Below are 23,445 nucleotides of genomic sequence, written 5' to 3' on the forward strand. Positions count from 1 at the left end.
CAGGAGCACAAAAGTGTTCCATTGACCATTCACGGGTTCCAAACATTCCCCTGTCAGGGCAATCCAACGTTTCCGTAGGGTTTTTAGGCACACCTGTAGTTTGTCCAGTCTCTTTGCCGGTACCGATAACAGTGGGTCCCTTCACAGAGCAGTGTCCATTTCTACTTACTACAAACTGTGGAGAGAATTTGCTGGGGTTAAATTTGTTGAAGGAATTGAATGCAGTAATACATTGCTCCTCGGACGGAGTTCGGTTAACAATTTCACCTCAGCAATCACTCGCCTCTCAGTTTTTGACTCGACCTTTAACGCCTGAATTCAGTAACATTCCGGAATGCTTATGGGCAATTGATGATAATGATGTGGGCATTCTTGAAATTGATCCTGTTAAAATTATTCTGAAACATGGAGTAAAACTGCCTCGCATTCCACAATATAAGATCTCAGTTGAAGGCGAACAGGCTTTGAAATGTATAGTTTCTGATTTTGTACATCGTGGAGCAATTGAGGAAATTACAGGTAGTTTGTGTAACAGCCCGATTTTGCCGGTGTACAAAAAAGGTGATAATGCGATTCCTTTTCGGTTTATAATTGATTTGCGTGCTATTAACAAAATTGTGGCTCCTCAATTTCCCATTGTACCTGATGTAACTACGATACTAACTATGATCCCGGCTTCTGCCACTCACTTTAGCGTTGTTGACCTCAAAAATGCGTTTTTCAGTATTCCTACACACAAGGATAGTATGTATTTGTTCGCGTTTACCCTAGGTGGACGCTCGTTCACATTCACTCGTGCACCACAAGGCTACACTGAGAGTCCAAGTATTTATAGTAGAGCATTGAAAGAGCAACTCGATACTCTCGAGTTGCCTACTACTTGCACGTTACTACAGTATGTAGATGATCTCCTCTTGGCTGCTGATTCTAAAAGTGCCTGTGAAGAAGGCACCATGTTGTTGCTTTGTCATCTAGCAAAACATGGCTATAAAGCTTCACTCAAAAAATTCCAATATTGTTGTCAGGAGGTCGCCTATTTAGGCTATCTCCTGTCAAAGGAGGGAAGAAGGTTGACACCTGAATGAATAAAAACTATTTCTGGCATGTCTGTGCCAAATACGCAGAAGGAAGTTAGAGCTCTCATAGGTATGGCTTCTTACTGTAGATTGTGGATCCCTAACTTTTCGTTAACGATTAAACCAATGCTGGCTTTGACAAAGAAGGGCATTTCTTTGCCATTGCCATGGACTTTGGAACACCAGACAGTATTTGATTTACTCAAAACCACGCTGCGTTCGGCACCAGTTTTAGGAACTCCAAATTATGAAAAGGCCTTTGTGTTGTATGTGCATGAACGTGATGGATGTGCTTTGGCTGTGCTAACGCAGGAACATGGAAGGAAGAATAGACCATGCGGCTATTTCTCATCCGTCCTTGATCCTGTTGCATGCGCTTTGCCAAGATGTTTGAGAGCTGTCGTTGCTGCTACTGCGTCTGTAAAACAGAGCGAGGGAATGGTCCTGGGTCATGCGTTAACCCTAATGGTACCTCACTCTGTAGATGTTCTATTAAATAGAACTCAAACGCAACACCTTATTTCCGCACGATTGACAAGATACAAATTGATCTTGTTTGCTCCCCACATTCAAATTCAGAGGTGTTGTGTATTAAATCCGGCTGAACCTTTACCTGTCCCGCAAGATACTGTTGATGGTGACGAAACGTCACACGATTGCCTTTACACTACAGAACAAGAGGCTAAAGGTAGAATCGATTTGAAAGATACGCCTTTGAATAGCCCACAAGGAGAGCTATTTTGTGATGGCTCTTGTTTCAAACTTCCGAATGGTACATCCACGGCTGCTTATGCTATCACTACCTTGAGCATGATTGTGGAAACCAAAAGAATCATGCATAATTCTGCGCAGGCTGCAGAAAATATAGCATTAACTCGAGCTTGTGAACTTTCTGAAGGGCTTATAGTAAATATATGTACCGACAGTCAGTATGCCTTTGGGGTAGTTCACAACTTCGGTAGACTTTGGAAAAAACAAGATTTCTTGACCTCACATGACACAAAAATACAGCACGGCACTTTAATAGTGCGATTACTTTCAGCGTTCGCACTCCCTGTTCAGTTAGCCATTGTAAAATGTACAGCACATCAGAAGGTTACAGATGATATAGGAAAAGGGAATGCTTTCGCTGATCAGATAGCTAAACAAACTGCCAGTGATTTTAGTTCAGAAATGTATGCTGTAAGGGAAACTGTAAATGTCTGCACCTTTGGTGAACGTATTGATTCTGTAAAAGACATTCAAGCAGATGCTACTGTAGAGGAGACCAGGAAATGGGTCGAGGGTGCAGGGAGGTTGGATGGTGATGGGTGTTGGGTGGACAATGTTGAAGGAAAATGGTTACTCCCTGATGCCTATATTGCAATGATGCTCATTATGGCTCATGGTCCGACCCATGTCTGCAAGCAGGCCAATGATAAAATCTTCAAAATTGCGGAGCGCTTTGTCCAAGGGTGCATGGTCTGCTTGCAGCACAATGTCGGAAAAGGTACCTCGACTCCTAGAGGAAGTTTCGCTCCACCAGGACATAAAATATACGCCCCAGATAAGGTTTCCAAGGAGTACGTGTTGAAAGAAACTCTAGTGTCTGATCTAATGGCAAAAGAAATGTCTGATAATGATTTGGGGTGTATAGACGTTGAAATGTGGAGTTAGTCGTAAAGTGATCGAAGATAGTTTAGCGCTTGGCATAGGCCAAAAGGAGGGTTTGTCGAAACTGATATAATATTGTTTCGTCTTCATTCTATTTGTTGGCCTATGCCCAGTCGCTTTGCGAGGAAATCCGTATTGCAAGGTCGTGACCGTAAGTTAATCAAGCCTCCATTTTAGGTTAGACCGCCATTTTGGTTTATCGTGCAAGGTCGCCCTGTGGCCTTAAATGGCTGACCTGTGTCCTCTTGTTTTCACTTTAACCTCTTCAACCTCTGTAGGCGAGTTAATGTCCAACCTGCCTGCAGGTTATATGTTAGGGTCATGTAGACCTTGTCCTTTCTTGACCTAGGGATCAGGGGATTACTTGAATCAGCGATGTTAACCTACAAGTATACAAGAACAATAATGCTATTTAAACATGATATGCGAAACATCTGTTTGACCTGCATTGAAGCAAACGTGTAAAGAGTGGAAAGTCACATCCAGGGAATAGTAGTACTTGTTAGTAAATGTATTAAGAAGTAAACCACATCAGCGAGATATGTAAATTAGGAATGAACCTGGCGCGAACCCTAGCCCAGTACATGATTAACTCGGAAGAGGCTGGACATCGTTACGAAGAAACTGTATAAATATGCTGATGTCCAGCTAGCAATTCCTGTTCACTGCTCACATTGAACCTGCTGGTGTTCTCTGTGGTGTACTGACGGCCAAATAGCTATTTGTGTACTTTGTTTTGTAAACTGTTCAGTGTTGCAATAAAGATTCTGGGAATCTTTACAAGCCCGTGTTGGTGTATTTCTCTTTGCATGGTGTAAAAGCCTTAATATTGTATTTTCTGATTCCACAATCCGTGCACGCCTTTCCTGGGCTCTCCTTCTCTTCCTCCTCCTCCCCCCAAACCTTGTGTACTCCCTGTTCCCTGGCCTGGTTGTCCTGCCTCTCTACTTCAAGGCGTAGCATAAGCAGCTGCCTGTCCCAGGTCACAGCGGCTAGTGGCAACATGGTGTTGGGAAATGTGTTTGGGGTAGGAGTGTGCCTTGTGTAGCACTGTGGGGTGGATTGGGATCACTTGTGTCTTTGTTTCAAGCACCTGTGTTCATTTACCTCCAGCTGGAACCTAGAGGTAACTGTGCAGTGTTTTTGGCGGTATTAGGGCCGGTTTACAGAGCTAATACTGCTAAATATGGACTTGTGATGCAGCTGTGTTTGCGCCTCGTGTGGCCGGCTGTAATAGCGCTGGTTGTAATTGCGCCGACTGTAATATCGCCATCTGATTTTACAGTCAGTGGTATTTGCACTGCCTCATGATCTGGCGGAGCAGTATTGGCGGTCCTAATTCCGTTACCGCCCCTTTTACGGGTTACCGCCAGGCTTATGATGAGGCCCTACATCTATCGCTGGTATTTTGGTGAACTGAGGTCCCTGACGCTGATAGCTGCAGACATGCCTACATTTGAAAACAAAAACCCTGGAATGGCTGCCGCCTGTGGGACGGGCACCCCTCGCAGCGACTATAAGTACATAGACTCTTCCCCGCCACACCCTAAATTAAAAAGGGGGCATAAGCACATATATACATATAGATCATAGCAAATGAATATTTAGTATTTGGAATCTGAAGAAAAAGATAACGGAGGAATTGGAACTTATTATCAGCGTATCTTGTTTATTCCCACATGGGAAAATTCCTGTTTTGTTAATAATTAAAAGAAATTGCACTAATGCGGTCGGTTTAATAATTAGATCATTTTATCAGGGTAAAATCCGGGTTTATGCATTGTTCATAAAAAATATGTAGGTAAGGCACAGTGAAAAAGAAAATGATTTGCCCAGGATGGCATACTTAAGCTAATTGATGAAGCTGAGATTTGAGACCAGTCTGCAGTTTAAGCACTTCACTGCATATTTTCTCTTGTGTAGTTGGTCGGAGTACGTGTCAATGTTTGACTTTTAAGAATTCTCAGTTTTATAAAAAATGACCAGAACAGAAAACCTAATAAAACAGCATGTCAAATATAAATTGCTAAATATGTTAATCACATTTCAGCGTTGTTTCCCCCTCCCAGCCCCCGCCCCTTGAAGAGGAAAACAAGTTTTTAGAATACAAAGTAATGCAAGTTTAAAAAATGACATGTTTCTCAAACGTGCTGTCAATACTAAGACCCTTAAGAAAGGACACTGTGATGAGTGTGCCAACTTGCCATGCCACTGTGATGAGTGTGTCCGCTTGTCCGCTTGCCATCCCACTGTGATGAGTGTGCCCGCTTGTCATCCCACTGTGATGAGTGTGCCCGCTTGGCATCTGTGCCCGCTTGACATCCCACTGTGATGAGTGTGCCCGCTTGGCCTCCCACTGTGATGAATGTGCCCGCTTGCCATCCCACTGTGATGAGTGCGCCCGCTTGGCCTCCCACTGTGATGAATGTGCTTGCTTGCCATCCCACTGTGATGAGTGTGCCCGCTTGTCATCCCACTGTGATGAGTGTGCCCACTTGGCACATGTGCTTGCTTGCCATCCCACTGTGATGAGTGTGCCCGCTTGCCATCCCACTGTGACGAATGTGCCTGCTTGGCATGTTGAGTGTGTACTCTTGCAATCCCACTGTGATGAGTGTGCCCACTTGCCATCCCACTGTGATGCGTGTCTGCTTGCCATCCCACTGTGATGAGTGTGCCCGCTTGCCATCCCACGTTGATGAGCATGCCCTCTTGCCATCCCAGTGTGAGGAGTGTGCCCGCTTGCCATTCCACTGTGATGAATGTGTCCACTTGTCCACTTACCATCCCAGTGTGATGAGTGTGACCTCTTGCCATCCCACTGTGATGAGTGTGCCCGCTTGCCATCCCACTGTGATGAATGTGCCCACTTGTCCGCTTGCCATCCCACTGTGATGAGTGTTCCCTCTTGCCATTCCACTGTGATGAGTGTGCTTTCTTGCCATCCCACTGTGATGAGTGTGCCCTCTTGCCATCCCATTGTGATGAGTGTGTCAGCTTGCCATCCCACTGTGATGATTGTGTTCGCTTGTCTGCTTGCTATCCCACTGTGATGAGTGTGCCCGCTTGCCATGCCACTGTGATGAGTGTGCCCTCTTGCCAGCCCACTGTGATGTGTGTACCTGCTTGCCATCCCACTGTGATGAATGTGTCCACTTGTCCGCGTGCCATCCCACTATGATGAGTGTGCCCTCTTGCCATTCCACTGTGATGAGTGTGCTTTCTTGCCATCCCACTGTGAGGAGTGTGCCCTCTTGCCATCCCACTAAGATGAGTGTGTCTGCTTGTCCGCTTGCCATCCCACTGTGATGAGTGTGCCCTCTTGCCATCCCACTGTGATGAGTGTGCCCGCTAGCCATCCCACTGTGATGAATGTGTCCACTTGTCTGCTAGCCATCCCACTGTGATGTTTGCCCTCTTGCCATCCCACTGTGATGAGTGTGCCCGCTTGCCATCCCACTGTGATGAATGTGTCCACTTGTCTGCTTGCCATCCAACTGTGATGAGTGTGCCCTCTTGCCATCCCGCTGTGATGAGTGTGCCCTCTTGCCATCCCATTGTGATGAGTGTGTCCGCTTGTCCACTTGCCATCCCACTGTGATGAGTGTGCCCGCTTACATGCCACTGTGATGAGTGTGCCCTCTTGCGAGCCCACTGTGATGAGTGTGCCTGCTTGCCATCCCACTGTGACGAGTGTGCCCGCTTGCCATCCCACTGCGATGAATGTGTCCACTTGTCCGCTTGCCATCCCACTGTGATGAGTAGATCCTCTTGCCATCCCACTGTGATGAGCGTGCCTGCTTGGCATCCCACTGTGATGAGTGTGCCCTCTTGCCCTCCCACTGTGATGAGTGTGCCCGCTTGCCATCCCACTGTGACGAATGTGCCTGCTTGGCATGTTGAGTGTGTACTCTTGCAATCCCACTGTGATGAGTGTGCCCACTTGCCATCCCACTGTGATGTGTGTCTGCTTGCCATCCCACTGTGATGAGTGTGCCCGCTTGCCATCCCACGTTGATGAGCATGCCCTCTTGCCATCCCAGTGTGAGGAGTGTGCCCGCTTGCCATTCCACTGTGATGAATGTGTCCACTTGTCCACTTACCATCCCAGTGTGATGAGTGTGACCTCTTGCCATCCCACTGTGATGAGTGTGCCCGCTTGCCATCCCACTGTGATGAATGTGCCCACTTGTCCGCTTGCCATCCCACTGTGATGAGTGTTCCCTCTTGCCATTCCACTGTGATGAGTGTGCTTTCTTGCCATCCCACTGTGATGAGTGTGCCCTCTTGCCATCCCATTGTGATGAGTGTATCAGCTTGCCATCCCACTGTGATGATTGTGTTTGCTTGTCTGCTTGCTATCCCACTGTGATGAGTGTGCCCGCTTGCCATGACACTGTGATGAGTGTGCCCTCTTGCCAGCCCACTGTGATGTGTGTACCTGCTTGCCATCCCACTGTGATGAATGTGTCCACTTGTCCGCGTGCCATCCCACTGTGATGAGTGTGCCCTCTTGCCATTCCACTGTGATGAGTGTGCTTTCTTGCCATCCCACTGTGAGGAGTGTGCCGTCTTGCCATCCCACTAAGATGAGTGTGTCTGCTTGTCCGCTTGCCATCCCACTGTGATGAGTGTGCCCTCTTGCCATCCCACTGTGATGAGTGTGCCCGCTAGCCATCCAACTGTGATGAATGTGTCCACTTGTCTGCTTGCCATCCCACTGTGATGTGTGCCCTCTTGCCATCCCACTGTGATGAGTGTGCCCGCTTGCCATCCCACTGTGATGAATGTGTCCACTTGTCTGCTTGCCATCCAACTGTGATGAGTGTGCCCTCTTGCCATCCCGCTGTGATGAGTGTGCCCTCTTGCCATCCCATTGTGATGAGTGTGTCTGCTTGTCCACTTGCCATCCCACTGTGATGAGTGTGCCCGCTTACATGCCACTGTGATGAGTGTGCCCTCTTGCGAGCCCACTGTGATGAGTGTGCCTGCTTGCCATCCCACTGTGACGAGTGTGCCCGCTTGCCATCCCACTGCGATGAATGTGTCCACTTGTCCGCTTGCCATCCCACTGTGATGAGTAGATCCTCTTGCCATCCCACTGCGATGAGCGTGCCTGCTTGGCATCCCACTGTGATGAGTGTGCCCTCTTGCCCTCCCACTGTGATGAGTTTGCCTGCTTGCCACCCAACTGTGATTATGTGCCCTCTTGCCATTCCACTGTGATGAGTGTGCCCTCTTGCCATCCCACTGTGATGAATGTGTCCACTTGCCATCCCACTGTGATGAGTGTGCCCTCTTGCCATCCCACTGTGATGAGTGTGTCTGCTTGTCCGCTTGCCATCCCACTGAGATGAGTGTGCCCGCTTGCCATCCCACTCTGATGAGTGTGCCCGCTTGCCATCCCACTAAGATGAGTGTGTCCGTTTGCCTGCTTGCCATCCCACCGTGTTGAGTGTGCCCTCTTGCCATACCACTGTGATGAGTGTGCCCACTTGCCATCTCACTGTGATGAGTGTGCCTTCTTGGCATCCCACTGTGATGAGTGTGCCTGCTTGCCCGCTTGCCCTCCCACTGTGATGAGTGTGCCTGCTTGCCATCTCACTGTGATCAGTATGCCCTCTTGCCATCCCACTGTTATGATTGGGCCCAATTGCCATCCCACTGTGATGAATGTGTCCACTTGTCCGCTTGCCATCCCACTGTGATGAGTGTGCCCTCTTCCCATCCCACTATGATGAGTGTGCCCACTTGCCATCCCATTGTGATGAGTGTGTCCGCTTGCCATCCCACTGTGATGAGTGTGTCCGCTTGTCTGCTTGCCATCCCACTGTGATGAGAGTGCCCGCTTGCCATGCCAATGTGATAAGTGTGCCTGCTTGCTATCCCACTGTGATGAGTGTGCCCTCTTGCCATCCCACTGTGATGAGTGTGCTTGCTTGCCACCCCACTGTGATGAGTGTGCCCTCTTGCCATCCCACTGTGATGAGTGTGTCCTCCTGCCATCCCACTAAGATGAGTGGGCCCGCTTGCCATCCCACTGTGATGAGTGTGCCCTCTTGCCATCCCACTGTGATGAGTGTGCCCGCTTGCCATCCCACTGTGATGAATGTGTCCACTTGTCCACTTGCCATCAAACTGTGATGAGTGTACCCTCTTGCCATCCCACTGTGATGTGTGTGCCCACTTGCCATCCCATTGTGATGAGTGTGTCCGCTTGCCATCTCACTGTGATGAGTGTGTCCGCTTGCCCACTTGCCATTGCACTTTGATGAGTGTGCCCGCTTGCCATGCCACTGTGATGAGTGTGCCCTCTTGCCACCCACTGTGATGAATGTGCCTGCTTGCCATCCCACTGTGATGAGTGTGCCCTCTTGCCATCCCACTGTAATGAGTGTGTCTGCTTGTCCACTTGCCATCCCACTGAGATGAGTGTGCCCGCTTGCCATCCCACTCTGATGAGTGTGCCCGCTTGCCATCCCACTAAGATGAGTGTGTCCGTTTGCCTGCTTGCCATCCCACCGTGTTGAGTGTGCCCTCTTGCCATACCACTGTGATGAGTGTGCCCACGAGCCATCCCACTGTGATGAGTGTGCCTTCTTGGCATCCCACTGTGATGAGTGTGCCTGCTTGCCCGCTTGCCCTCCCACTGTGATGAGTGTGCCTGCTTGCCATCTCACTGTGATCAGTATGCCCTCTTGCCATCCCACTGTGATGATTGTGCCCAATTGCCATCCCACTGTGATGAATGTGTCCACTTGTCCGCTTGCCATCCCACTGTGATGAGTGTGCCCTCTTCCCATCCCACTATGATGAGTGTGCCCACTTGCCATCCCATTGTGATGAGTGTGTCCGCTTGCCATCCCACTGTGATGAGTGTGTCCGCTTGTCTGCTTGCCATCCCACTGTGATGAGAGTGCCTGCTTGCCATACCACTGTAAGTGTGTGCCTGCTTGCTATCCCACTGTGATGAGTGTGCCCTCTTGCCATCCCACTGTGATGAGTGTGCTTGCTTGCCATCCCACTGTGATGAGTGTGCCCTCTTGCCATCCCACTGTGATGAGTGTGTCCTCTTGCCATCCCACTAAGATGAGTGGGCCCGCTTGCCATCCCACTGTGATGAGTGTGCCCTCTTGCCATCCCACTGTGATGAGTGTGCCCGCTTGCCATCCCACTGTGATGAATGTGTCCACTTGTCCGCTTGCCATCCCACTGTGATGAGTGTGCCCTCTTGCCATCCCACTGTGATGAGTGTGTCCACTTGTCCGCTTGCCATCCCACTGTGATGAGTGTGTCCTCTTGCCATCCCACTAAGATGAGTGGGCCCGCTTGCCATCCCACTGTGATGAGTGTGCCCTCTTGCCATCCTATTGTGATGAGTGTGTCCGCTTGCCATCTCACTGTGATGAGTGTGTCCGCTTGCCATCTCACTGTGATGAGTGTGTCCGCTTGACCACTTGCCATTGCACTTTGATGAGTGTGCCCGCTTGCCATGCCACTGTGATGAGTGTGCCCTCTTGCCACCCACTGTGATGAATGTGCCTGCTTGCCATCCCACTATGACGAGTGTGCCCACTTGCCATCCCACTGTGATGAATGTGTCCACTTGTCTGCTTGCCATCCTACTGTGATGAGGTTGCCCTCTTGCCATCCCACTGTGATGAGTGTGTCCACTTGTCCACTTGCCATGCCACTGTGATAAGTGTGCCCTCTTGCCACCCACTGTGATGAGTGTGCCTGCTTGCCATCCCACTGTGATGAGTGTGAACACTTGCCATCCCACTGTGATTAATGTGTCCACTTGTCCGCTTGCCATCCCACTGTGATGAGTGTGCCCTCTTGCCATCCCACTGTGATGAGTGTGTCCACTTGTCCGCTTGCAATCCCACTGTGATGAGTGTGCCCTCTTGCCATTACACTAATATGAGTGTGTCCGTTTGTCCGCTTGCCATCCCACTGTGATGGGTGTGCCCTCTTGCCATCCCACTGTGATGAGTGTGACTGCTTGCCATCCCACTGTGATGAGTGTGCCTGCTTTTCCGCTTGCCATCCCACTGTGATGTGTGCCCGCTTGGCATCCCACTGTGATGAGTGTGCCCTCTTGCCATCCCACTTTGATGAGTGTGCCCGCTTGGCATCCCGCTGTGATGAGTATGTCCGCTTGTCCGCTTGCCATTCCACTGTGATGAGTGTGCCCGCTTGCCATCCCACTGTGATGAGTGTGTCCGGTTGCCATCCCACTTTGATGAGTGGGCCCGCTTGGCATCCCACTGTGATGAGTGTGTCCGCTAGTCCAGTTGCCATCCCACTGTGATGAATGTGTCCACTTGTCCACTTGCCATCCCACTGTGATGAGTTTGCCCTTTTGCCATCCCACTATGATGAGTGTGCCCGCTTGCCATCCCACTGTGTTGAGTGTGCCCGATTGCCATCCCAGTGTGATGAGTATGCCCTCTTGCCATCCCACTGTGATGAGTGTGCCCGCTTGCATCACACTGTGATGAATGTTTCCAGTTGTCCACTTGCCATCCCTCTGTGATGAGTGTGCCCTCTTGCCATCCCACTGTGATGAGTGTGCCCACTTGCAATCCCACTGTGATGAATGCGTCTACTTGTCCGCTTGCCATCCCACTGTGATGAGTGTGCCCTCTTGCCATCCCACTGTGATGAGTGTGCCCACTTGCCATCCTACTGTGATGAGTGTTCCCTCTTGCCATCCCACTAAGTTGAGTGTGTCTGCTTGTCTGCTTGCCATCCCACTGTGATGAGTGTTCCCTCTTGCCATCCCACTGTGATGAGTGTGCCTGCTTGCCATCCCACTGTGATGAGTGTGCCCGCTTGGCATCCCACTGTGATGAGTGTACCTGCTCGTCCACTTGGCATCCCACTGTGATGTGTGCCTGCTTGGCATCCCACTGTGATGAGTGTGCCCTCTTGCCATCCCACTTTGATGAGTGGGCCTGCTTGGCATCCCACTGTGATGAGTGTGTCCGCTTGTCCACCTGCCATCCCACTGTTATGAGTGTGCCCGCTTGTCCGGTTGCCATCCCACTGTGATGAGTGTGCCCTCTTGCCATCCCACTTAGATGAGTGGGCCCGCTTGGCATCCCACTTTGATGAGTCTGTCCGCTAGTCCAGTTGCCATCCCACTGTGATGAGTGTGTCCGCTTGGCATCCCACTGTGATGAGTGTGCCCTCTTGCCATCCCACTGTGATGAGTGTGCCCGCTTGGCATCCCACTGTGATGAGTGTGCCCGCTTGGCATCCCACTGTGATGAATGTGCCCACTTGCCATCCCACTGTGATGAATGTGCCCGCTTTGTGAAAACAAAACCAAAATATCGAGGCTGAGTACCCCAAAAGGAAATACACAGAACACGGGTTACAAAGGAACATACAAAGTACTTTATTTTATACTGAATACAGTTACAAAAAACAGAGCAAAATCAGATAGCTATCGGCCCTTAGTACAACACAACGAACTCCAGCGTGGTTCAGGGTGTTCAGTGAGAGACGCTGTACTTTAGAATGCATTGGCTTTTGATACACTTTGTGGGCATGATGTCCAGCCCCACTTTGGGTTAATATTCCACTTAATACATCACCGATCTAGGGTTCATGCCAAGTCTCGAACAACCGCATATAACTGGTTCGCTTTAAATACATGTATCAACAAGCCTATACAGCAACTGTGTAATCTGGGATTTTCCATGTTAGTCTTCTTAAACATTAATACAATTGTGGTTAAAAAAGTGTTCTATGTTCAGTATTTGAATACATTGTTTTTATAGTATACTCGTGGATTAGTTTCTTTACACGAGTAATCCCTTACACACAAGTCAACGAAGGACAAGGTCTCAGTTCACGACCTCAACAAGTGGCCTGCAGGCAAGTTACATATTAGCTATGTGCAGAGGTCAAGACGGCCATGTTGCATTTTGGAATGACATCGTCCACCATTTTAATTCACAGGGTGACTTTACAAAGCGAATCCTAAAATGGCGGGTTGACCTAAAATGGCGGCTTACATTGATTTTAAGGTCAGGACCTTGCAACACGGATTCTTTCGCAAGAGACTTTCGGGCAGCTTGGCGTAGGCCAATATACATATATTTATCGCAGTAGGAGTCACATTATAATTTCTCTTTTGACAGCTTGGGATGTTGAGTGTGTATGCTTGCCATCCCACTGTGATGAGTGTGCCCAGTTGCCATCCCACTGTGATGTGTGTCCGCTTGCCATCCCACTGTGATGAGTGTGCCCGCTTGCCATCCCACTGTGATAAATGTGTCCACTTGTCCACTTGCCGTCCCACTGTGTTGAGTGTGCCCTTTTGCCATCCCACTATGATGAGTGTGCCCGCTTGCATACCACTGTGATGAGTGTTCCCGGTTGCCATCCCAGTGTGATGAGTATGCCCTATTGCCATCCCACTGTGATGAGTGTGCCCACTTGCCATCACACTGTGTTGAATGTGTCCACTTGTCCACTTGCCATCCCTCTGTGATGAGTGTGCCCGCTTGCCATCCCACTGTGATGAATGTGTCCACTTGTCCGCTTGCAATCCCACTGTGATGAGTGTGCTCTCTTGCCATCCCACTGTGATGAGAGTGCCCGCTTGCCATCCCATTGTGATGAGTGTGTCCGCTTGTCTGTTTGCCATCCCACTGTGATGAGTGTGCCCGCTTGCCATGCCACTGTGATGAGTGTGCCCTCTTGCCAGCCCACTGTGATGAGTGTGCCTGCTTGCCATCCCACTGTGATGAATGTGTCCACTTGTCCACTTGCCATCCCACTGTGATGAGTTTTCCCTTTTGCCATCCCACTATAATGAGTGTGCCCGCTTGTCCGGTTGCCATCCCACTGTGATGAGTGTGCCCTCTTGCCATCCCACTTAGATGAGTGGGCCCGCTTGGCATCCCACTGTGATGAGTGTGTCCGCTAGTCCAGTTGCCATCCCACTGTGATGAGTGTGTCCGCTTGGCATCCCACTGTGATGGGTGTGCCCTCTTGCCATCCCACTGTGATGAGTGTGCCCGCTTGGCATCCCACTGTGATGAGTGTGCCCGCTTGGCATCCCACTGTGATGAATGTGCCCACTTGCCATCTCACTGTGATGAATGTGCCGCTTTGTGAAAACAAAACCAAAATATCGAGGCTGAGTACCCCAAAAGGAAATACACAGAACACGGGTTACAAAGGAACATACAAAGTACTTTATTTTATACTGAATACAGTTACAAAAAACAGAGCAAAATCAGATAGCTATCGGCCCTCAGTACAACACAACGAACTCCAGCGTGGTTCAGGGTGTTCAGTGAGAGACGCTGTACTTTAGAATGCATTGGCTTTTGATACACTTTGTGGGCATGATGTCCAGCCCCACTTTGGGTTAATATTCCACTTAATACATCACCGATCTAGGGTTCATGCCAAGTCTCGAACAACCGCATATAACTGGTTCGCTTTAAATACATGTATCAACAAGCCTATACAGCAACTGTGTAATCTGGGATTTTCCATGTTAGTCTTCTTAAACATTAATACAATTGTGGTTAAAAAAGTGTTCTATGTTCAGTATTTGAATACATTGTTTTTATAGTATACTCGTGGATTAGTTTCTTTACATGTGTAATCCCTTACACACAAGTCAACGAAGGACAAGGTCTCAGTTCACGACCTCAACAAGTGGCCTGCAGGCAAGTTACATATTAGCTATGTACAGAGGTCAAGACGGCCATGTTGTATTTTGGAATGACACCGTCCACCATTTTAATTCACAGGGTGACTTTACAAAGCGAATCCTAAAATGGCGGGTTGACCTAAAATGGCGGCTTACATTGATTTTAAGGTCAGGACCTTGCAACACGGATTCTTTCGCAAGAGACTTTCGGGCAGCTTGGCGTAGGCCAATATACATATATTTATCGCAGTAGGAGTCACATTATAATTTCTCTTTTGACAGCTTGGGATGTTGAGTGTGTATGCTTGCCATCCCACTGTGATGAGTGTGCCCACTTGCCATCCCACTGTGATGTGTGTCCGCTTGCCATCCCACTGTGATGAGTGTGCCCGCTTGCCATCCGACTGTGATAAATGTGTCCACTTGTCCACTTGCCGTCCCACTGTGTTGAGTGTGCCCTTTTGCCATCCCACTATGATGAGTGTGCCCGCTTGCATACCACTGTGATGAGTGTTCCCGGTTGCCATCCCAGTGTGATGAGTATGCCCTCTTGCCATCCCACTGTGATGAGTGTGCCCGCTTGCCATCACACTATGTTGAATGTGTCCACTTGTCCACTTGCCATCCCTCTGTGATGAGTGTGCCCGCTTGCCATCCCACTGTGATGAATGTGTCCACTTGTCTGCTTGCAATCCCACTGTGATGAGTGTGCTCTCTTGCCATCCCACTGTGATGAGAGTGCCCGCTTGCCATCCCATTGTGATGAGTGTGTCCGCTTGTCTGTTTGCCATCCCACTGTGATGAGTGTGCCCGCTTGCCATGCCACTGTGATGAGTGTGCCCTCTTGCCAGCCCACTGTGATGAGTGTGCCTGCTTGCCATCCCACTGTGATGAATGTGTCCACTTGCCATCCCACTGTGATGAGTTTGCCCTTTTGCCATCCCACTATGATGAGTGTGCCCGCTTGCCATCCCAATGTGATGAGTGTGCCCGCTTGCCATCCCAGTGTGATGAGTATGCCCTCTTGCCATCCCACTGTGATGAGTGTGCCCGGTTGCCATCACACTGTGATGAATGTTTCCAGTTGTCCACTTGCCATCCCTCTGTGATGAGTGTGCCCTCTTGCCATCCCACTGTGATGAGTGTGCCCACTTGCAATCCCACTGTGATGAATGCGTCTACTTGTCCGCTTGCCATCCCACTGTGATGAGTGTGCCCTCTTGCCATCCCACTGTGATGAGTGTGCCCACTTGCCATCCCACTGTGATGAGTGTTCCCTCTTGCCATCCCACTAAGACGAGTGTGTCTGCTTGTCTGCTTGCCATCCCACTGTGATGAGTGTACTCTCTTGCCATCCCACTGTGATGAGTATGCCCTCTTGCCATCCCACTGTGATGAGTGTGCCCGGTTGCCATCACACTGTGATGAATGTTTCCAGTTGTCCACTTGCCATCCCTCTGTGATGAGTGTGCCCTCTTGCCATCCCACTGTGATGAGTGTGCCCACTTGCAATCCCACTGTGATGAATGCGTCTACTTGTCCGCTTGCCATCCCACTGTGATGAGTGTGCCCTCTTGCCATCCCACTGTGATGAGTGTGCCCACTTGCCATCCCACTGTGATGAGTGTTCCCTCTTGCCATCCCACTAAGACGAGTGTGTCTGCTTGTCTGCTTGCCATCCCACTGTGATGAGTGTACTCTCTTGCCATCCCACTGTGATGAGTGTGCCCGCTTGCCATCCCACTGTGATGAATGTGTCCACTTGTCCACTTGCCATCCCACTGTGATGAGTGTGCCCTCTTGCCATCCCACTGTGATGAGTGTGCCCACTTGCCATCCCATTGTGATGAGTGTGTCCGCTTGCCATTCCACTGTGATGAGTGTGTCCGCTTGTCTGCTTGCCATCCCACTGTGATGAGTGTGTCCGCTTGCCATGCCACTGTGATGTGTGCCCGCTTGGCATCCCACTGTGATGAGTGTGCCCTCTTGCCATCCCACTTTGATGAGTGTGCCCGCTTGGCATCCCGCTGTGATGAGTGTGTCCGCTTGCCATTCCACTGTGATGAGTGTGCCCGCTTGCCATCCCACTGTGATGAGTGTGTCCGGTTGCCTTCAAACTGTGATGAGTGTGCCTGTTTGGCATCCCACGGTGATGAGTGTGCCCTCTTGCCATCCCACTGTGATGAGTGTGCCCGCTTGGCATCAGACTGTGATGAGTGTGCCCTCTTGCCATTGCACTGTGATGAGTGTGTCCGCTTGTCCGCTTGCCATCCCACTGTGATGAATGTGCCCACTTGTCATTCCACTGTGATGAGTGCGCCTGCTTGGCATCTGTGCCCGCTTGCCATCCCACTGTGATGAGTGTGCCCACTTGCCATCCCACTATAATGAATGTGCCCGCTTGGGATGTTGAGTGTGTATGCTTGCCATTCCACTGTGATGAGTGTGCCCGCTTGCCATCCCACTGTGATGTGTGTCTGCTTGCCATCCCACTGTGATGAGTGCGCCCACTTACCATCCCATTGTGATGAGCATGCCCTCTTGCCATCACACTGTGACGAGTGTGCCCGCTTGTCATCCCATTGTGATGAGTGTGTCCGCTTGCCATCCCACTGTGATGAGTGTTTCCGCTTGCCCACTTGCCATCCCACTGTGATGAGTGTGCCCACTTGCCATGCCACTGTGATGAGTGTGCCCTCTTGCCAGCCCACTGTGATGAGTGTGCCTGCTTGCCATCCCATTGTGATGAGTGTGACCGTTTGCCATCCCACTTTGATGACTGTGTCCACTTCTCCGCTTGGCATCCCACTGTGATGAGGGTGCCCTCTTAACATCCCACTGTGATGAGTGTGTCCGCTTGTCCGCTTGCCATCCCACCTTGATGAGTGTGTCCGCTTGTCTGCTTGCCATCCCACTGTGATGAGTGTGCCCTCTTGCCATCCCACTAAGATGAGTTTGTCTGTTTGTCCGCTTGCTATCCCACTGTGATGAGTGTTCCCTCTTGCCATCCCACTGTGATGAGTGTGCCTGCTTGCCATCCCACTGTGATGAGTGTGCCCACTTGGCATCCCACTGTGATGAGTGTACCTGCTCGTCCACTTGCCATCCCACTGTGATGTGTGCCTGCTTGGCATCCCACTGTGATGAGTGTGCCCTCTTGCCATCCCACTTTGATGAGTGGGCCTACTTGGCATCCCACTGTGATGAGTGTGTCCGCTTGTCCACCTGCCATCCCACTGTTATGAGTGTGCCCGCTTGTCCGGTTGCCATCCCACTGTGATGAGTGTGCCCTCTTGCCATCCCACTTTGATGAGTGGGCCCACTTGGCATCCCACTGTGATGAGTGTGTCCGCTAGTCCAGTTGCCATCCCACTGTGATGAGTGTGTCTGCTTGGCATCCCACTGTGATGAGTGTGCCCTCTTGCCATTCCACTGTGATGAGTGTGCCCTCTTGCCATCACACTGTGATGAGTGTGTCCACTTGTCCGCTTGCCATCCCACTGTGATGAATGTGTCCACTTGTCCACTTGCCATCCCACTGTGATGAGTTTGCCCTTTTGCCATCCCACTATGATGAGCGTGCCTGCTTGCCATCCCACTGTGATGAGTGTGCCCGGTTGCCATCCCAGTGTGATGAGTATGCCCTCTTGCCATCCCACTGTGATGAGTGTGCCCGCTTGCCATCACACTGTGATGAATGTTTCCAGTTGTCCACTTGCCATCCCTCTGTGATGAGTGTGCCCTCTTGCCATCCCACTGTGATGAGTGTGCCCACTTGCAATCCCACTGTGATGAATGCGTCTACTTGTCCGCTTGCCATCCCACTGTGATGAGTGTGCCCACTTGCCATCCCACTGTGATGAGTGTTCCCTCTTGCCATCCCACTAAGATGAGTGTGTCTGCTTGTCTGCTTGCCATCCCACTGTGATGAGTGTTCCCTCTTGCCATCCCACTGTGATGAGTGTGCCTGCTTGCCATCCCACTGTGATGAGTGTGCCCGCTTGTCATCCCACTGTGATGAGTGTACCTGCTCGTCCACTTGCCATCCCACTGTGATGTGTACCTGCTTGGCATCCCACTGTGATGAGTGTGCCCTCTTGCCATCCCACTTTGATGAGTGGGCCTGCTTGGCATCCCACTGTGATGAGTGCGTCCGCTTGTCCACCTGCCATCCCACTGTTATGAGTGTGCCCGCTTGTCCGGTTGCCATCCCACTGTGATGAGTGTGCCCTCTTGCCATCCCACTTTGATGAGTGGGCCCGCTTGGCATCCCACTGTGATGAGTGTGTCCGCTAGTCCAGTTGCCATCCCACTGTGGTGAGTGTGTCTGCTTGGCATCCCACTGTGATGAGTGTGCCCTCTTGCCATCCCACTGTGATGAGTGTGCCCGCTTGGCATCCCACTGTGATGAATGTGCCCACTTGCCATCCCACTGTGATGAATGTGCCTGCTTTGTGAAAACAAAACCAAAATATCGAGGCTGAGTACCCCAAAAGGAAATACACAGAACACGGGTTACAAAGGAACATACAAAGTACTTTATTTTATACTGAATACAGTTACAAAAAACAGAGCAAAATCTGATAGCTATCGGCCCTCAGTACAACACAACGAACTCCAGCGTGGTTCAGGGTGTTCAGTGAGAGACGCTGTACTTTAGAATGCATTGGCTTTTGATACACTTTGTGGGCATGATGTCCAGCCCCACTTTGGGTTAATATTCCACTTAATACATCACCGATCTGGGGTTCATGCCAAGTCTCGAACAACCGCATATAACTGGTTTGCTTTAAATACATGTATCAACAAGCCTATACAGCAACTGTAATCTGGGATTTTCCATGTTAGTCTTCTTAAACATTAATACAATTGTGGTTAAAAAAGTGTTCTATGTTCAGTATTTGAATACATTGTTTTTATAGTATACTCGTGGATTAGTTTCTTTACACGAATAATCACTTACACACAAGTCACGACCTCAACAAGTGGCCTGCAGGCAAGTTACATATTAGCTATGTACAGAGGTCAAGACGGCCATGTTGTATTTTGGAATGACATCGTCCACCATTTTAATTCACAGGGTGACTTTACAAAGCGAATCCTAAAATGGCGGATTGACCTAAAATGGCGGCTTACATTGATTTTAAGGTCAGGACCTTGAAACACGGATTCTTTCGCAAGAGACTTTCGGGCAGCTTGGCGTAGGCCAATATACATATATTTATCGCAGTAGGAGTCACATTATAATTTCTCTTTTGACAGCTTGGGATGTTGAGTGTGTATGCTTGCCATCCCACTGTGATGAGTGTGCCCACTTGCCATCCCACTGTGATGTGTGTCTGCTTGCCATCCCACTGTGATGAGTGTGCCCGCTTGCCATCCCACTGTGATAAATGTGTCCACTTGTCCACTTGCCGTCCCACTGTGTTGAGTGTGGCCTTTTGCCATCCCACTATGATGAGTGTGCCAGCTTGCATACCACTGTGATGAGTGTTCCCGGTTGCCATCCCAGTGTGATGAGTATGCCCTCTTGCCATCCCACTGTGATGAGTGTGCCCACTTGCCATCACACTGTGTTGAATGTGTCCACTTGTCCACTTGCCATCCCTCTGTGATGAGTGTGCCCGCTTGCCATCCCACTGTGATGAATGTGTCCACTTGTCCGCTTGCAATCCCACTGTGATGAGTGTGCCCTCTTGCCATCCCACTGTGATGAGAGTGCCCGCTTGCCATCCCATTGTGATGAGTGTGTCCGCTTGTCTGTTTGCCATCCCACTGTGATGAGTGTGCCCGCTTGCCATGCCACTGTGATGAGTGTGCCCTCTTGCCAGCCCACTGTGATGAGTGTGCCTGCTTGCCATCCCACTGTGATGAATGTGTCCACTTGTCCACTTGCCATCCCACTGTGATGAGTTTGCCCTTTTGCCATCCCACTATGATGAGTGTGCCCGCTTGCCATCCTACTGTGATGTGTGTGCCCGGTTGCCATCCCAGTGTGATGAGTATGCCCTCTTGCCATCCCACTGTGATGAGTGTGCCCGCTTGCCATCACACTGTGATGAATGTTTCCAGTTGTCCACTTGCCATCCCTCTGTGATGAGTGTGCCCTCTTGCCATCCCACTGTGATGAGTGTGCCCACTTGCAATCCCACTGTGATGAATGCGTCTACTTGTCCGCTTGCCATCCCACTGTGATGAGTGTGCCCTCTTGCCATCCCAAAGTGATGAGTGTGCCCACTTGCCATCCCACTGTGATGAGTGTTCCCTTTTGCCATCCCACTATGATGAGTGTGCCCGCTTGCATACCACTGTGATGAGTGTTCCCGGTTGCCATCCCAGTGTGATGAGTATGCCCTCTTGCCATCCCACTGTGATGAGTGTGCCCGCTTGCCATCACACTGTGTTGAATGTGTCCACTTGTCCACTTGCCATCCCTCTGTGATGAGTGTGCCCGCTTGCCATCCCACTGTGATGAATGTGTCCACTTGTCCGCTTGCAATCCCACTGTGATGAGTGTGCTCTCTTGCCATCCCACTGTGATGAGAGTGCCCGCTTGCCATCCCATTGTGATGAGTGTGTCCGCTTGTCTGTTTGCCATCCCACTGTGATGAGTGTGCCCGCTTGCCATGCCACTGTGATGAGTGTGCCCTCTTGCCAGCCCACTGTGATGAGTGTGCCTGCTTGCCATCCCACTGTGATGAATGTGTCCACTTGCCATCCCACTGTGATGAGTATGCCCTCTTGCCATCCCACTGTGATGAGTGTGCCCGGTTGCCATCACACTGTGATGAATGTTTCCAGTTGTCCACTTGCCATCCCTCTGTGATGAGTGTGCCCTCTTGCCATCCCACTGTGATGAGTGTGCCCACTTGCATTCCCACTGTGATGAATGCGTCTACTTGTCCGCTTGCCATCCCACTGTGATGAGTGTGCCCTCTTGCCATCCCACTGTGATGAGTGTGCCCACTTGCCATCCCACTGTGATGAGTGTTCCCTCTTGCCATCCCACTAAGATGAGTGTGTCTGCTTGTCTGCTTGCCATCCCACTGTGATGAGTGTACTCTCTTGCCATCCCACTGTGATGAGTGTGCCCGCTTGCCATCCCACTGTGATGAATGTGTCCACTTGTCCACTTGCCATCCCACTGTGATGAGTGTGCCCTCTTGCCATCCCACTGTGATGAGTGTGCCCACTTGCCATCCCATTGTGATGAGTGTGTCCGCTTGCCATTCCACTGTGATGAGTGTGTCCGCTTGTCTGCTTGCCATCCCACTGTGATGAGTGTGTCCACTTGCCATGCCACTGTGATGTGTGCCCGCTTGGCATCCCACTGTGATGAGTGTGCCCTCTTGCCATCCCACTTTGATGAGTGTGCCCGCTTGGCATCCCGCTGTGATGAGTGTGTCCGCTTGCCATTCCACTGTGATGAGTGTGCCTGCTTGCCATCCCACTGTGATGAGTGTGTCCGGTTGCCTTCCCACTGTGATGAGTGTGCCTGCTTGGCATCCCACGGTGATGAGTGTGCCCTCTTGCCATCCCACTGTGATGAGTGTGCCCGCTTGGCATCAGACTGTGATGAGTGTGCCCTCTTGCCATTGCACTGTGATGAGTGTGTCCGCTTGTCCGCTTGCCATCCCACTGTGATGAATGTGCCCACTTGTCATCCCACTGTGATGAGTGCGCCTGCTTAGCATCTGTGCCCGCTTGCCATCCAACTGTGATGAGTGGGCCCACTTGCCATCCCACTATAATGAATGTGCCCGCTTGGGATGTTGAGTGTGTATGCTTGCCATTCCACTGTGATGAGTGTGCCCGCTTGCCATCCCACTGTGATGTGTGTCTGCTTGCCATCCCACTGTGATGAGTGTGCCCACTTACCATCCCATTGTGATGAGCATGCCCTCTTGCCATCACACTGTGACGAGTGTGCCCGCTTGTCATCCCATTGTGATGAGTGTGTCCGCTTGCCATCCCACTGTGATGAGTGTTTCCGCTTGCCCACTTGCCATCCCACTGTGATGTGTGTGCCCACTTGCCATGCCACTGTGATGAGTGTGCCTCTTGCCAGCCCACTGTGATGAGTGTGCCTGCTTGCCATCCCATTGTGATGAGTGTGACCGTTTGCCATCCCACTTTGATGACTGTGTCCACTTCTCCGCTTGGCATCCCACTGTGATGAGGGTGCCCTCTTAACATCCCACTGTGATGAGTGTGTCCGCTTGTCCGCTTGCCATCCCACCTTGATGAGTGTGTCCGCTTGTCTGCTTGCCATCCCACTGTGATGAGTGTGCCCTCTTGCCATCCCACTAAGATGAGTTTGTCTGTTTGTCCGCTTGCCATCCCACTGTGATGAGTGTTCCCTCTTGCCATCCCACTGTGATGAGTGTGCCTGCTTGCCATCCCACTGTGATGAGTGTGCCCGCTTGGCATCCCACTGTGATGAGTGTACCTGCTCGTCCACTTGCCATCCCACTGTGATGTGTGCCTGCTTGGCATCCCACTGTGATGAGTGTGCCCTCTTGCCATCCCACTTTGATGAGTGGGCCTACTTGGCATCCCACTGTGATGAGTGTGTCCGCTTGTCCACCTGCCATCCCACTGTTATGAGTGTGCCCGCTTGTCCGGTTGCCATCCCACTGTGATGAGTGTGCCCTCTTGCCATCCCACTTTGATGAGTGGGCCCGCTTGGCATCCCACTGTGATGAGTGTGTCCGCTAGTCCAGTTGCCATCCCACTGTGATGAGTGTGTCTGCTTGGCATCCCACTGTGATGAGTGTGCCCTCTTGCCATTCCACTGTGATGAGTGTGCCCTCTTGCCATCACACTGTGATGAGTTTGTCCACTTGTCCGCTTGCCATCCCACTGTGATGAATGTGTCCACTTGTCCACTTGCCATCCCACTGTGATGAGTTTGCCCTTTTGCCATCCCACTATGATGAGCGTGCCTGCTTGCCATCCCACTGTGATGAGTGTGCCCGGTTGCCATCCCAGTGTGATGAGTATGCCCTCTTGCCATCCCACTGTGATGAGTGT

Source organism: Ambystoma mexicanum, chromosome 5p (genome assembly GCF_040938575.1).
Source record: "Ambystoma mexicanum isolate Mex_15411 chromosome 5p, UKY_AmexF1_1, whole genome shotgun sequence".
In the NCBI taxonomy this organism is placed as follows: domain Eukaryota; kingdom Metazoa; phylum Chordata; class Amphibia; order Caudata; family Ambystomatidae; genus Ambystoma; species Ambystoma mexicanum.